Consider the following 13,956-nt stretch of genomic DNA (forward strand, 5'->3'; position numbering starts at 1 on the left):
TTATTTACTTTTCTGGAGCTTAGAAACCGAACAACATGAAATCGTCTTCCCCGGCGAATCGGCGAGGTGAGAACTGGACCACAATCCTTCGCGCGACCCCTGACCTGATCTTGACACCTGACCTGCCGTCTACATGCCAAACACGACACAAATCAGTCAACTGCTTGTACCCCTTCAAAACCCCCCACCACCCGTTTTCTTTGGATACACGCTTTAACTACACACATGCCGACACAATGTTGATCATTGCTTCAATAATTTGAAGATGGTGCTTGAAAATTAACCACGTGAAATGAGTATTTCGGTGTTTAGCCAAAAATGTTAAAGTTTCTACCACAGACATACACACATACATACATACGCACGCACGCACGCACGCACAGACAGACAAAGTTTACCATCGCATAGGCTACACTTACGTGAGCCAAAAACCAACACATACCTCCCAATGAATACTTCTTTGAAATAGTTATTGTATTTTTCTGCCTTTTTACATTTAGTCAGGTTTTGACTAAATGTTTTAACATAGACGGGGAATGAGACGAGAGTCGTGGTGTATGGGTGTGTTTGTGTAGAGCGATTCAGAGAAAACTACTGTACCGATTATCATTAAACTTTACATAACAGTTCCTTGGTATGATACCCCCAGACATTTTTCGTTTTTTTGTTATAAATGTCTTTGATGACGTCATATCCGGCTTTTAGTGATAGTTGAGACTGCACTGTCACGCCCTCATTTTTCAACCAAATTGATTGACATTTGGGTCAAGCAATCGTTTACTCAGTCCGGACTTTAGGATTGCATTTCAGCTCGGAAGCTTACACATTAGTTAATTAGTTTGTTCATTAAAGTTGTCATTAAAAACGAATGTTCACTTACAGATAAACAAAATGATTGCATTGTATTCTGCATCTTCTCCTGAATTCAAAAGTGTATAAATATGTTATGTTTACTTTAAAAACGCGCTCAGAATTAAAGAAACTAGGTTGAGTATATTGTTTGCGTGTATTGCGGAGACGAGCATGTCTCGGTCTTTAAGTTAGCCGAGACTATCTGAATGTAGTCTCGCCAATGACTGGTTTTAAGAGTTGATCATTTAATTTGATGTCTACATATTGACTAAATGTTTTTATATCGCTACATGCGACTTTTTAATACATTTAGTCAAGTTTTGACTAAATGTTTTAACATAGAGCAGGAATCCAGACGAGGGTCTTGGTGTATGTGTGTGTGTCTGTGGGTGTGTGTGTGTAGAGCGATACAGACCAAACTACTGGACCGATCTTTATGAAGTTTTACATGACAGTTCCTGGGAAATTTCCTTTAAAGTTCGTTTTTCGAAATATGTCCTGATTTGGCGACATTCTTGGAAACGTCCGATAAAGATATCATAACAAGTATAGTGTGTGTTTCCTTTCTTGGTTTACACGGCAGTATTCATGTTTGAAATTATTTACACTAAGTCCTTCGCTAAAACAAATGAAAAAGGTTCTTAAAAGCTCATGTCTGTTCACAATTGTCATTTCAAATCGTGTTACAAATCTTGATATCTTTAAACATTTTTTTTAAATGTTTTAGTTTATGTATCATATGTCCATACAATTCAAGTGTGTGTTATTTATGTCCAAGATTTCCATAAAACGTGGTTTATTCCTACGCTTTAGTGCCGATTCTGACTAACAAGAATATTAAAACTCTTCAAACCTTAATTTCTTTGTTCATATAAATCGAGGTTTCAGAATACTAAGTCTAATGAGAAACCACGCAATTGGCAAACATCAAAAATAAACTTTTCAGAACAAGCAGATCAGCAGCATTAATTTTGCGGAAGTGCTGTTTAATAACTAGTAAAGTTTACATTGTCGTTAGTTTCCAAAGGCTTGTATAAAGAGTCATTGCTGTCAGAGCGTATTCATACTTTCTTGAACACAACGATCTAGGATGAAATGTTGAAACAGGGACAAGGGATTCAGACGGAGGGCTGAGTATCGCTGCAGTTGCTGGTGGTACTTGTGGTTCTGTAGTGGTTGTCGGTGCTGCTGCGGTGGCCGTGTTCAAAGCGAGACAACGGAGGAAAGGTAAGGATAAATTCATTGTTTTTAAGTCATCACACAGTTGTGTTTATTGAACAAATAAACAACTGCTTAAAGTGTGAATGCTTTTACAGTCAACTGGAATGGGACAAAAGGCAGTAAATTATTGATTTTGAAAATACTGCTTCTGAATTTCCTTTATACACTCACAACTAGCTCCCAAACGTACACATTTTGCAAACAAAATTGTCATCGCATGTTTGGTTTTGGCTTTTGTTGTAGAAAACACGAACAATTCATCCTAAACTTATTTATTGATGATTTTTATAAGACGTGTGAAACACACACAGAACTGAACTTTGTTCAATCATAAACACAGTACACACATTCCCTGCCTTGTGCCCCTTCCTGTGTAAACAAATCTGCTTAGATCTTCCGAAGCTAATTATACTCCATTTATAAAGGTACAGTATAAAAGTCAGGTAAGGTCTGAGAGAGTAGAACCGTTTCAACCCAAAGGACTCTCGGGAATTATTTTGTGAGAGTAATCAAATTATGTGGAACGTTTGTCTTATAAACAAAAACACGTCAGTCAGAGAGTTGTTAAGGTTTAAAAACTAGACAAAGCCTGGCAAGTAGAAATTCAACATAAACGGTGCATTTTGATAATAATTGGCTAAATACTTTCCGGAAGACTATATACAGACTAAATCAAGTCGCGCGTGTGTAAGTGCGTGTGCGTGTGTGTGTGTACGAGTGTGCGTGCGTGTGTGTGTCTGTGTATGTCTGCATGTGCGTCTGTGTGTATGTGTGTGTGTATCTGTGTGTGTGTGTGTGTGTGTGTGTGTGTGTGTGTGTGTGAGAGAGTGTATGTGTTGTTTTTTTACGCGCGCGCGTGTGTGTGTGTGTGTGTGTGTGGGTGTGTGTGTGTTTGTTTGTATGTGTGTGTGTGTGTGTGTGTGTGTGTTTGTATGCATGTGTGTGTGTGTGTGTTTGTGTGTGTGTGTGAGAGAGAGTGTGTGTGTTGTTTTTTTACGCGCGTGTGTGTGTGTGTTTGTGTGTTGATGTGTCAATGAGTGTTGATTGTTAATGTTTTACACAGGAAAATCCCAACCAAAGTGAGTAAACTCTCTCTCTCTCTCTCTCTCTCTCTCTCTCTCTCTCTCTCTCTCTCTCTCTCTCTCTCTCTCTCTCTCTCTCTCTCTCTCTCTCTCTTTCTGTTACAGCCCTCTATTCTCGCCACTCATCTTCGCTTGTCATTATTGTGACTATTAGTGTTTCAGTTATTCACTGACGGGTCATTTTACTCGTCAAATCTTAAGTCTTCTTAATTCTCTTTGTGTAAAGTAGTGTAGCTTTTTTTCTCTCTTTCTTTTTTGTCTTTCGTTGTTAGTTTGACAACAAGTGTTAAACTTCATTGGTTGCATCTCTGTGTGTATCTGTGTATAGTATAATTTTCTCCTTATCGGTTGTTGATTCCGTTTGGTGTTTTAAGGTAATTTTGTCTGTTTCTTCTTAAAACGTGAAAGCACTGTTCTAAGATTTATCATGAGTCATTCTTCTAAGTCATTGCCCACAAAAGAGGGTCTTCGTATGGGACACCTTAATATCAAGCATGCAATTAATAAATTACACAAGGTTTCCATCATGCTTTTTAAACTCAGGAACACATTTTCATGTTCTGGGGTTTACATAATCAAGACGATCTGACACGATTTCGGATTCTGAGGTGTGTGTTCCAGGTTACAGTGTTGTACGCAGAAACCCCCAACAATGTAAAGAAACTGGATTGCTTGTGTATATAAGTGAATCATTGACTCACACACGTTTAACACATTTAGAACAGTTTGTGGAATCCGTCTGGATCGAGGTCAAATTACAAAAGGCACCTCCAATGCTTATTGGTTTCTGTTATAGAAATCCAGCAGAACGTGTAAACTGAACGGAAAAACTTTCACATATGTTAGATGCTGCTTTGTTAGAATCAAAAGAAACCATTCTCTTAGGAGATTTTAATATTGATTTATTAAAACAAAATAAGCCATGGTTAGAAATGTTCAACCTTTATGATCTCAAACAAGTCGTGAACACCCCTACTAGAGTTACTGCATATACAAGCACTTTCATAGATCATATCTGTGTTTCTAACCTCGTAACGTTGCAGAAGTTTGTGTTCCAACCAGCGGCTGTAGTGATCATTTTCCTGTTTGTCTCACGTGGTCAAGAAAGGGTGTAAAAAAAAAAAAGTTGGTCACAAGGCAGTAAAGTACCGCTCCTTTTCTAAATTTAACGAGAACGCTCTTCTCGTAGACTTAAGTATTTTTTTCTGTCTCTGATGTTTATAATTATACGGATCCTGATGATGCAATAACACACTGGATGAATGCCTTCACAGAAATATACGATAAACATGCCCCGTACCGCTCCTTTTCTAAATTTAACGAGAACGCTCTTCTCGTAGACTTAAGTATTTTTTTCTGTCTCTGATGTTTATAATTATACGGATCCTGATGATGCAATAACACACTGGATGAATGCCTTCACAGAAATATACGATAAACATGCCCCGTAGAGAATAAAGAGAGTCAGGTAAATAGTAAATCCTAAATGGTTTGATACGGAATTACAAGGTGCCATTGGCCATCGTGAGTTCGTAAAATCACGTGGCAAGGAAGCGAGTATAGAGAACAAAGAAATAAAGTAAACTCACTTAAACGAACCAAATAAATCAAGTACTTTCATGACATAGCGTCATCAAAGCAAAATTCAAAGAATATATGCAAAGCAATAAATGAACTTACAAATAAAAAGATTGCCAGTCATTCAAGTTGTGGACATATCCCCTGATGATTTAAACACTCATTTTCTAAAATAGCTCCAAATTGAACAATTTGAAAGTTTTAGAATAATGTTGTCAGTCGAAACAAGTTTCAAGTCAAGCGAATATTCCTCTACTTACAGTACCTGAATTTTGTTGCGCACTTACACACCTTCAGCAAACAGGCGTCCGGGGAATCGACGGCCTCGATGGTAGGACTTTTAAATTGTCAGCCCCTGTAATTTCTGAAACACTCACTTACCTTTATAATCTTTGTATAGACAAAACGTATTTCCCAGTCGCCCTGAAACAGGCTAAAGTCACCCCTCTATTTAAATCAGGTGACAAAAAAGACCCATCAAACTATAGGCCAATTTCAATATTGTCTGTTTTATCAAAACCACTTGAAAAACACATTAACAAACATATTCTAACGCATTTTAACCAAATAAATTTACTTCACCCTAAACAATCGGGTTTTAGAGCTAACCATTCCTGCCATACTACCTTAGTTTCTCTTGTTGATCAATGGCTGGAGAAAATAAATGACAATGAATTATGTGGTGCCATTTTTGTTGATTTTGCCAAAGCCTTTGACGTTATTGACCACACATTACAACTGAGAACATTTGCATTGTATGGCGTCGGAATCGAAACTGTCAAACTTATTAGTTTATTTCTCACCGGCAGACAACAAACTGTACTTACAAACGCCTCGGCGTCTTCGCGCTGTCTTTTCCTCCTATCTCCTAACTATCCTCTTTTTGATCTGTCTCTTCCTACACTCTCCTAACCATCATCTCTTTGCGCTGTCTCTTCCTACACTCTCCTAACCATCATCTCTTTGCGCTGTCTCTTCCTACACTCTCCTAACCATCATCTCTTTGCGCTGTCTCTTCCTCCAATCTCCCAGCCATCCTCGCTTCGCCCTGTCTCTTCCTCCAATCTCCCAGCCATCCTCGCTTCGCCCTGTCTCTTCCTCCAATCTCCCAGCCATCCTCGCTTCGCCCTGTCTCTTCCTCCAATCTCCCAGCCATCCTCGCTTCGCCCTGTCTCTTCCTCCAATCTCCCAGCCATCCTCTCTTCGCCCTGTCTCTTCCTCCAATCTCCCAGCCATCCTCTCTTCGCCCTGTCTCTTCCTCCAATCTCCCAGCCATTCTCGCTTCGCCCTGTCTCTTCCTCCAATCTCCCAGACATCCTCGCTTCGCCTTGTCTCTTCCTCCAATCTCCCAACCATCCTCGCTTTGCCTTGTCTCTTCCTTCAATCTCCCAACCATCCTCTCTTCGCCCTGTCTCTTCCTCCAATCTCCCAGCCATCCTCGCTTCGCCTTGTCTCTTCCTTTAATTTCAATCTCGAACGTGGAGTCATATTTGAGAAAATTCGAAAGACTAGCCAAGTGGAACGAGTGGTCGTATGAAGAAAAGAGTTAGCCGTAGACTAGGGATAGATTTGCACTGCACTAGGGGATAGGACAACACAACGCGAGGTAAAGAACACCACACACATTAACAACGATTGGATGTACCGTAAAATCCCTAGCAAACGCCCAGTATCTAGCAAACGCCCACCCCCTACTTTCGGCCAAATGTTGTGCAGAGGGTCACTGCCTAGCAAACGCCCACCCCGGTTTTTGGCTCACGAAGTGTAGCCTATGCGATCGTAACTTTGTCTGTCTGTGCGTATGTGCGTGCGTGTGTGCATGTGTATGTCTGTGGTAGAAACTTTAACATTTCGTCATTTGAAGACGTCACATTATGGCGTAAGAGGGTTAGACGTCACGCGTCTCGGTCATTGTTATTTTGAGCGGGCCGAGACTAGTTGGCAGTCGTGTCCCTGTAAGTAGGCTACATGCAGACAGACAGATCTAGATTTAGTGTCTCGCTTTAGATCTAGTGTGTGTGTGTGTGTGTGTGTGTGTATGTGTGTGTGTGTGTGTGTGTGTGTGTGTGTGTGTGTGTGTGTGTATACAAAAGTGTGTATGTGTGACGGAGTGATTGAGTTTGTGTTACTGTTTGTCGATTTCTTTCGTGAGCCTTGAAGGCTTCGCCTCTTGTTTTTTTTTTGTTTTTTTTTAATTTGTTTTAAGACAGTCGGCCTCCTTTATCTACGATTTGTGCAGACTGTTCAATGGTTCGCCTTTTTTTTTTTTTTTTTTTTTTTGGGGGGGGGGGGAGGATGGGATAAAATTACGTCATGTCTTTGAGTGACGTCGTTCAGTGACGTCTTTTATTGAGTGTTGAACACTTCTCTCGTTGACAAGCACTTCCTTTCTAAGCTTATGTTCAGCCATGCCGAAGCACAACATTCCGTTTGTGTAGATAATTATGATCACGTCGAAATGCTAATAAAAAACAATGTAGTGTGACGCGTTACGACTCTTTCAGTACTAAGGTAGCTAACAACACCTGTGTGCATACAGTCCTGGTAAGCAGAATCAACCACTTGTAATTTGTTCAATAGTGTTACTTTGTGTTAAAAGAACTATGGTCAAGAAAAGAGTTTGGTTAAGACATTTGTACACATTTATATTTCAGCCTCTCGCGGTCGCAGTGTGTCCAGGAAATGGAAGAGCCACGTAAGTATTGCCTTTAATAATGTCCCCCCTTTGATGTCACTACTGTTTTCTTCCTGACCTTTCTTTTACGTCTGTACATATTGCTTATGATCAAACCAGCAGGCCTTCTGCCTGATCTGCTTATGTAGTTTCTACATTCTGCCAATTCACTTTATAATAAAGATCAACATTGTGCTATATCTCAGCTGTTTTAAGGTAACTGAACTTCTCAGTAGCAGGCGCAGGGAGCCCTTAGGGCTTTCAGTCAAATCTTATGCATGTATCGAATTGAAATAATACCAATTTGTCTTCTTCTTCTGCGTTCATGGGCTGACACTTCAACGTACACTCGTGTGTGTGGTTTTTTTTACTCGAGTGGGGGTTTACGTGTATGCCCGTTTTTATCCCGCCATTTAGGCAACCATACGCTGCTTTTGGGGGAAAATAATATCAATTTGATTTACCTTCTTGCAAGGAGTCAAAAACTGCAAAGGTTTTTTTTTTTTACGAATTATTGTTTGTATCAATGAACGGACTTATTGCATACAGTTTTGAGCACAAGACCAAGTACGCACGGAAACGATCATGTAATCCATGTCAGAGTTCGGTGGGCTATAGAAACACGAACATACCCAGCATGCATCCTCCGAAAGTGGCGTTTGGCTGCCTAACCGGCGGCGTAAAAACGGCCATACACGTAAAAACCCACTCGTTCAAAAAACATGAGTGTACGTGGGAGTTGCCGCCCATGACCGCAGAAGGACAAGAAGAAGACGACCCATTGACCTTGACACATCACTTTGTTGTGGGAAATCGTTTGGTCTCATTTATCCCGACCATGCAGCACAAGGACATAGAGCATACTACATGGCTTCATATGTGATACCAGTTTTACAAGAGTTGTGTTTTTAAATATTGAATTGCCAGCGAAAGCGAGCTTTTCAATATTTGAAAACACAACGAGTGTAACACTGGTATCACTTAGGAAGCCATGTAGTTAGTTAGTTGTTGCTTTTTGGGTCCAGCGGACCATATAGGCCAAATGAGGACCCCAGCCATATATAGTATTCTGTTTATCCTACATAGCTGTACTTAGGTGTCTTTTGCTCCAAACGTCCCTCACAGTCGAAGCTCCCAGATTGAAGAAGCTTCAAATAGAACCTGGATCTCTCCCAAAGCCTCGTGCTTATTCTGTTACCCTCGTAAAATAAAGAATTGTCCTGTAATCTTTGAGGTCAAAGTAAAGAGACGTCACTCTAGAAAGCATATCGTGACGTGTACGTCCTTAAACTTCTTCCAAGTGTTCAAAGAATGACGTTTGTCTCGGTGACTCGGCATCACGGGCAGTGGAAAATAAGGTCCCTGCCAGACACGACCTCTTCACTTGCACTGTGGAGTGAACGATATTGTTTTGACACTAGTGGTATGTTACACGTATGTGGAATAAATGTATTTAATTGTTGATCAATGTCTCTCAAAGCTAATTTGCTATATTTGCTCAAGGTCCGGTAGCCTAGTTGGTATGGCACTGGACGTGTGATCCTATAGGGTCACGGGTTCTAATCCTGGCCGTGACGGACACGGGTCAACTTTAAACAAAACGTGATGTGCTGACAGTAACCTTGTTCAACTCCCGCGTCACTACTGTGGAACATAACAGGCCTTGGTCATTCTGCCATAAGTGAAGGTGGCTGATAATACCTAAACAAAAACACACCTGGGTAGTGCCACTCTGTTGCTGATAGAATTTTACTGGGAGAAAGCGAAACGAATTTCCCAGCGACGGGAGAATATACTGATGAAATGAAATGAAATATAATGAGGCCTAATGGTAAACTAAAGAAAGAACAGCTGCCAAGCATAACATTAAACTTCTTATCAAAAACAGAACATCAACAAAACAAGCTAGTTATGAGTATGAAACAAAAAGTGGTCCATATATTAGGGACCCTTTCCCTATATATGTCAGCGGCACTCTACTCATACATACGATTTCAACATAAGTAATTTGAACAGCCATTATGGATTTTCATCAAGGCAAAAAGGCCCTGTTTTTATACCACGCAAAACAATGTTTAAACAGGGTTCAAAGAGAGTTGCTAAACTATCGTGGAGCGACTGGCCATTTTTAGCCGATCTTCTTACGGCGATATACACCATCCAGACGGCTTTGCTCTTCTGCTGATTCCCGTCTTATTCGCTTCCCCCATGTTGGAACTAAAACCTTTGGTCACAGGTCTATGGAACTTCCTCCCCCATAACATTTGCAATATGAACTCAACCCCCGCCTTTAAATCCTGTTCCAACTATATCTGGAATAATGGATATGCAACGCTCTACCTGTCCTGTTCAAAGATATGGCTGTACAGTACCCGGCAAAAGAAACGCAACTCATTCGCCCCCACTGTTGCAAGTGATTTGTTTGTCATTTTCAAATGGTCGTAAAATAGTAACCAGGTAAGGTACATAAAAAAGGAAGACCGATTCGTGGAGGATATTTTACTGGCTGTACGATTAGTGCATATTATTTATTATTTTTCTTTTTTTACCTTTGGATTGTTTGACCAAAATGTAAATCAATTTAGTCGAAGAAAACGAGAGCGTGACAGCGCCGCCTCAACTTTCACTAAAAGCCGGATATGACATCATCAAAGACATGTATCGATAACATGCAGACAAAACAAAGGGGATATCTCTTGGAAGAATGCGTGTGTACTGTTTCATGAATATCTACCCAGCAGTTTTCTGGGAATCACTCTACACACAAACACGCACACATTTTTTCATTTAGTAAAAATTGACGAAATGTAAAAAGTAAAGATAACGACTGGTTTCAGTCATCCATTGAGAAACTCAAAATGTTGTATATCGTGTTTATCGTACATACCTGGGAGAGACACTCGTGAGATAATATTCGTTCATATCACACGTGTGTATATCATGTAAATGAGGTCATGTCAAGCAAGTCTGGCAGGGACCAGTTTTTGCACTGCTTATGATGCCAAAGTCACCGAGACAAACGTCATTATAGAGAGAAAAAAAGTGCAGTGGCTAATTCCTCTCGATGAATTTTCAGAACTAACACGTCACCCCACACTTTCAGAGTGAGGTTTCTTGCTTTGACGTATTAGATTGTACGAGGCTTTAGAAGAGATCGAGGTTCCAAAACAAGCGTCTTCAATTTAGCTGTCTCGATTTTAGGACTGAGTAACATCAGACAAGAAATCCTTCAGATGTTTTACACTTCAACGTGCAATAGTGTGTTGTACTTTGGCTCCGTGTGTTGGGGTGGCAACATCAACAAGCAAGACAGGGATAGATTAGATAAATTCATCAGGAAAGCAAGTGGGGTGGTAGGGAGGAAGCAGGACAATTTCACATCAACACATGAACGACGACTGACTGACAAGGTACAGAAGATTTTGGCTGACGACTCGCACCCACTCAGACCGGAATTTGACAGTAGACGGACAGACAGGAGCAACAGATTCAGACAACCAACCGCAAGATCCACACGCTACAGAAATTCGTTCATTCCATCTGCAATTCACATCTTCAATTCTCAGGTGGGGCGGTAGATGCTGGTGTTGTCGCTCTGATGCACGGGGTCAGTGTTCTGTATTGTTTCAGTATTGTTGATTTTGTTTTGCATTCTACTCTCTTAATCTTAGACAACATGTGATAACCGGCAAGGTGCTGACTTTCTTTTGTGCATTGTTGATGGTGAATGCATGTTTAATTTATTTTTAATATACTTTCTTATGTGATAACCAATGTGCTATATTTTCTCAGGACAAAGAACAAATGTTTATTTTGAATGTTTTATGTATGTTATTATTACGGACACAAACGCTCAGCAATGTAATTTCTCTTTTAGAGATTAATAAAGTTATTGTATTGTATTGTATTGTATTGAGTAAAATACACGTAAGTACAGTATGTAGGATAAACAAAATACTACATGGCTTGCTGTTTCGTGCCAGATGTACACTCGTTGCTTTTTTCAAATAGTGAACAGCTCGCTTTCGCTCGCAGTTCAATATTTTTTAAAAAACCAACTCGTGTAAATCTGGTACGACACAGCAAGATATGTAGTATTCTCCATTTATAGCAAACTACTTTTTCTTTCCATCACAACTGCATGTACATTATACTGGATGTACACATTTAAAATACCTACTTTCAAGCATGCTGATCGACTTTGATACAGCTTTAATGACACACCTTATCAAGATTTACGTCATGTGTAACGTTTACAATTATGATACATTAATCAACAAGGTAATCGGACGTCAGGTAATTATAAACAGTTTGTTTGATTGATTTTCTGTGATGTTTCGAGGTCTTAAAACCACGTGAAATTTATAAATCAATATATGCTAATTGGCAGACAAACGAACGGTATCTTTTGAACAAAAGGCAGAGAAAAATGTACCCTTATTTCTATCAATCGATGCTATTTTCGTATCATACTGTGCTAAAGTGGAAAAACATTAGTGAAAGTCTAAACACTAACGGTGTTACGCTTAAAGTCAAATGTGTGCAAAATATACAGCTCTGTATTTGACTTTCCTGAATATGATTCGTTTGAATTACTTAGTAGCAAATGTAGGGTTCTAGGAACATCCAAGCTATCCTTCTACGTAGTTGAAATAGCAAACAGTGCAGAACGTATCTGTTAGTGTAAATATGCTTTGTAAAACGAATTTTTCTGACAAAAACATTATTCTTAATTTAGGGGGCATATCTCTTAAAAGCCATGTCAATTTTACTGTTGAAAAGAAAACTATAAACAGCTTACGGCAACTCAAAACCGGGTAAATTTCTATTCAAACGTATACGTTTTGCAGAGATGTTTCTTACTGAACACTCTCAGTCAAACTACAAAATCGTTTCAAAGACCTTCTTCTTCTTCTGCGTTCGTGGGCTGAAACTCCCACGTACACTCGTGTTTTGCACGAGTGGAATTTTACGTTTATGACCGTTTTTACCCCGCCATTTAGGCAGCCATACGCCGCTTTCGGAGGAAGCATGCTGGGTATGTTCGTGTTTCTATAACCCACCGAACTCTGACGTAGATTACAGGATCTTGTTCGTGCGCACTTGGTCTTGTGCTTGCGTGTACACACGGGGGTGTTCAGACACCGAGGAGAGTCTGCACACAAAGTTGACTGAGAAATAAATCTCTCGCCGAACGTGGGGACGAACTCACGCTGACAGCAGCCAACTGAATACAAATCCAGCGCGCTACCGACTGAGCTACATCCCCGCCGTTTCAAAGACCAAAACGAAAGGACGTTACGCAACACAAGAAATAAGAAACCGAAGGCACTAGTACATGATGTCGTTATGAAATACCGTTTGGTGTTTATTTTACAGCATTCACCTCGCTTACTACTGGTTGGAAATATATAGGTTTTCTGTATTTATTCAAACTTGCAATGTACTGTTTTTGAGATAAGTACTGTTTCGATGAAGCATTTTTTTGTTTGTATTTAGTGGGTCTGCTTTTACCTAAAATTGCGCATGGCTGCTGCAAGGTGCCACATTGACGATTGATCTCATTAGAATCTATATACTACATTAAGCTTTCCGAAAACATACAGTCATTGATTATAATACAAAACCAGTTCCTTAAAGTCGTCTCAAACATTTGCTGACCGTTCCACTACAGGGCCAACACTGAAGACTGTGAAACCTGCCAATTCTGATAGACACTATGGGAATTCGGGAGTTGTGATTAAATAGTCTCACACAACCCTTTTTTGCGAACAGGCCCTATTGCCACAGAAGTGTAACGATAGGCATCAAATATGCACACACAAAATACACGCGATTCCAGGTTTCATACGTGCAGTCATTTGTGCTTCAATGACAGGTCGAAATATGATACGGTGTGCAACAGGATGAACTATTACCGTGCATAAAATGCATTCTGGGTACAATCCAGTTTTGTGAAAGGCAATACAACTTCCACCTGTCCAGTAACTGCAGTTTAGCAGACAATGTTTTACGCTCATTGAGCAAACTGCCCCATCCCCATTATACAAAGTCCATTGTATGTCCTTTTGAAACGAAGTTACATCCTGAAGCATTCAGTCTTTGACTCTCCTCTGAAACAATGCCTGTTCTCCCAGCAATTATAGATCATACGGGGGTCAGCTCTCCGTAGCGAAAGTCCGACATTATAATAGAAAATGGAACGTTAGATAGTAAAGTATGCATCGACCAGACGCTGTAACGTACTTTTAAAGAAGGGTTGGCCTTACCTACATCATGGCAAATTGATGTTATGCAAATAATGCGGTTATAGCTGTCCTTGTCGTGCATAGGTTTTTGTGTGAGTGTTTCAAAGGTTCGGTGATTTCCGTCAGCACATGCACAAGTGCCGTAAACTACCTTGCAAGCGCCCTCCCCCCTTTATACACTGATTCCACTTAAACGTAGGAGATGGGCGTTTACTAGGCACTGTACCCTAGAATCAATTCTTCATGAGAAATACCGGTATTTGATCACTTGGTATGAAAATGATTATATACTTTGTTTCTG

The 13,956-nt window shown here is 40.1% G+C and overlaps 1 long non-coding RNA gene across 1 annotated transcript in view; it reads left to right on the plus strand.

The window, feature by feature from the left end:
* Positions 1-1,958: 1,958 nt before the first annotated feature.
* LOC138972196 (uncharacterized) overlaps positions 1,959-13,956 on the plus strand; it is a 15,683-nt gene continuing 3,685 nt past the window's right edge. The window contains exons 1-3 of the long non-coding RNA XR_011457486.1: positions 1,959-2,079; positions 3,137-3,152; positions 7,388-7,428. This is a non-coding gene — a long non-coding RNA (uncharacterized lncRNA). The remainder of the gene's footprint in view (positions 2,080-3,136; positions 3,153-7,387; positions 7,429-13,956) is intronic.

The sequence above is a fragment of the Littorina saxatilis genome, linkage group LG8, assembly GCF_037325665.1.
Source record: "Littorina saxatilis isolate snail1 linkage group LG8, US_GU_Lsax_2.0, whole genome shotgun sequence".
Classification (NCBI taxonomy): domain Eukaryota; kingdom Metazoa; phylum Mollusca; class Gastropoda; order Littorinimorpha; family Littorinidae; genus Littorina; species Littorina saxatilis.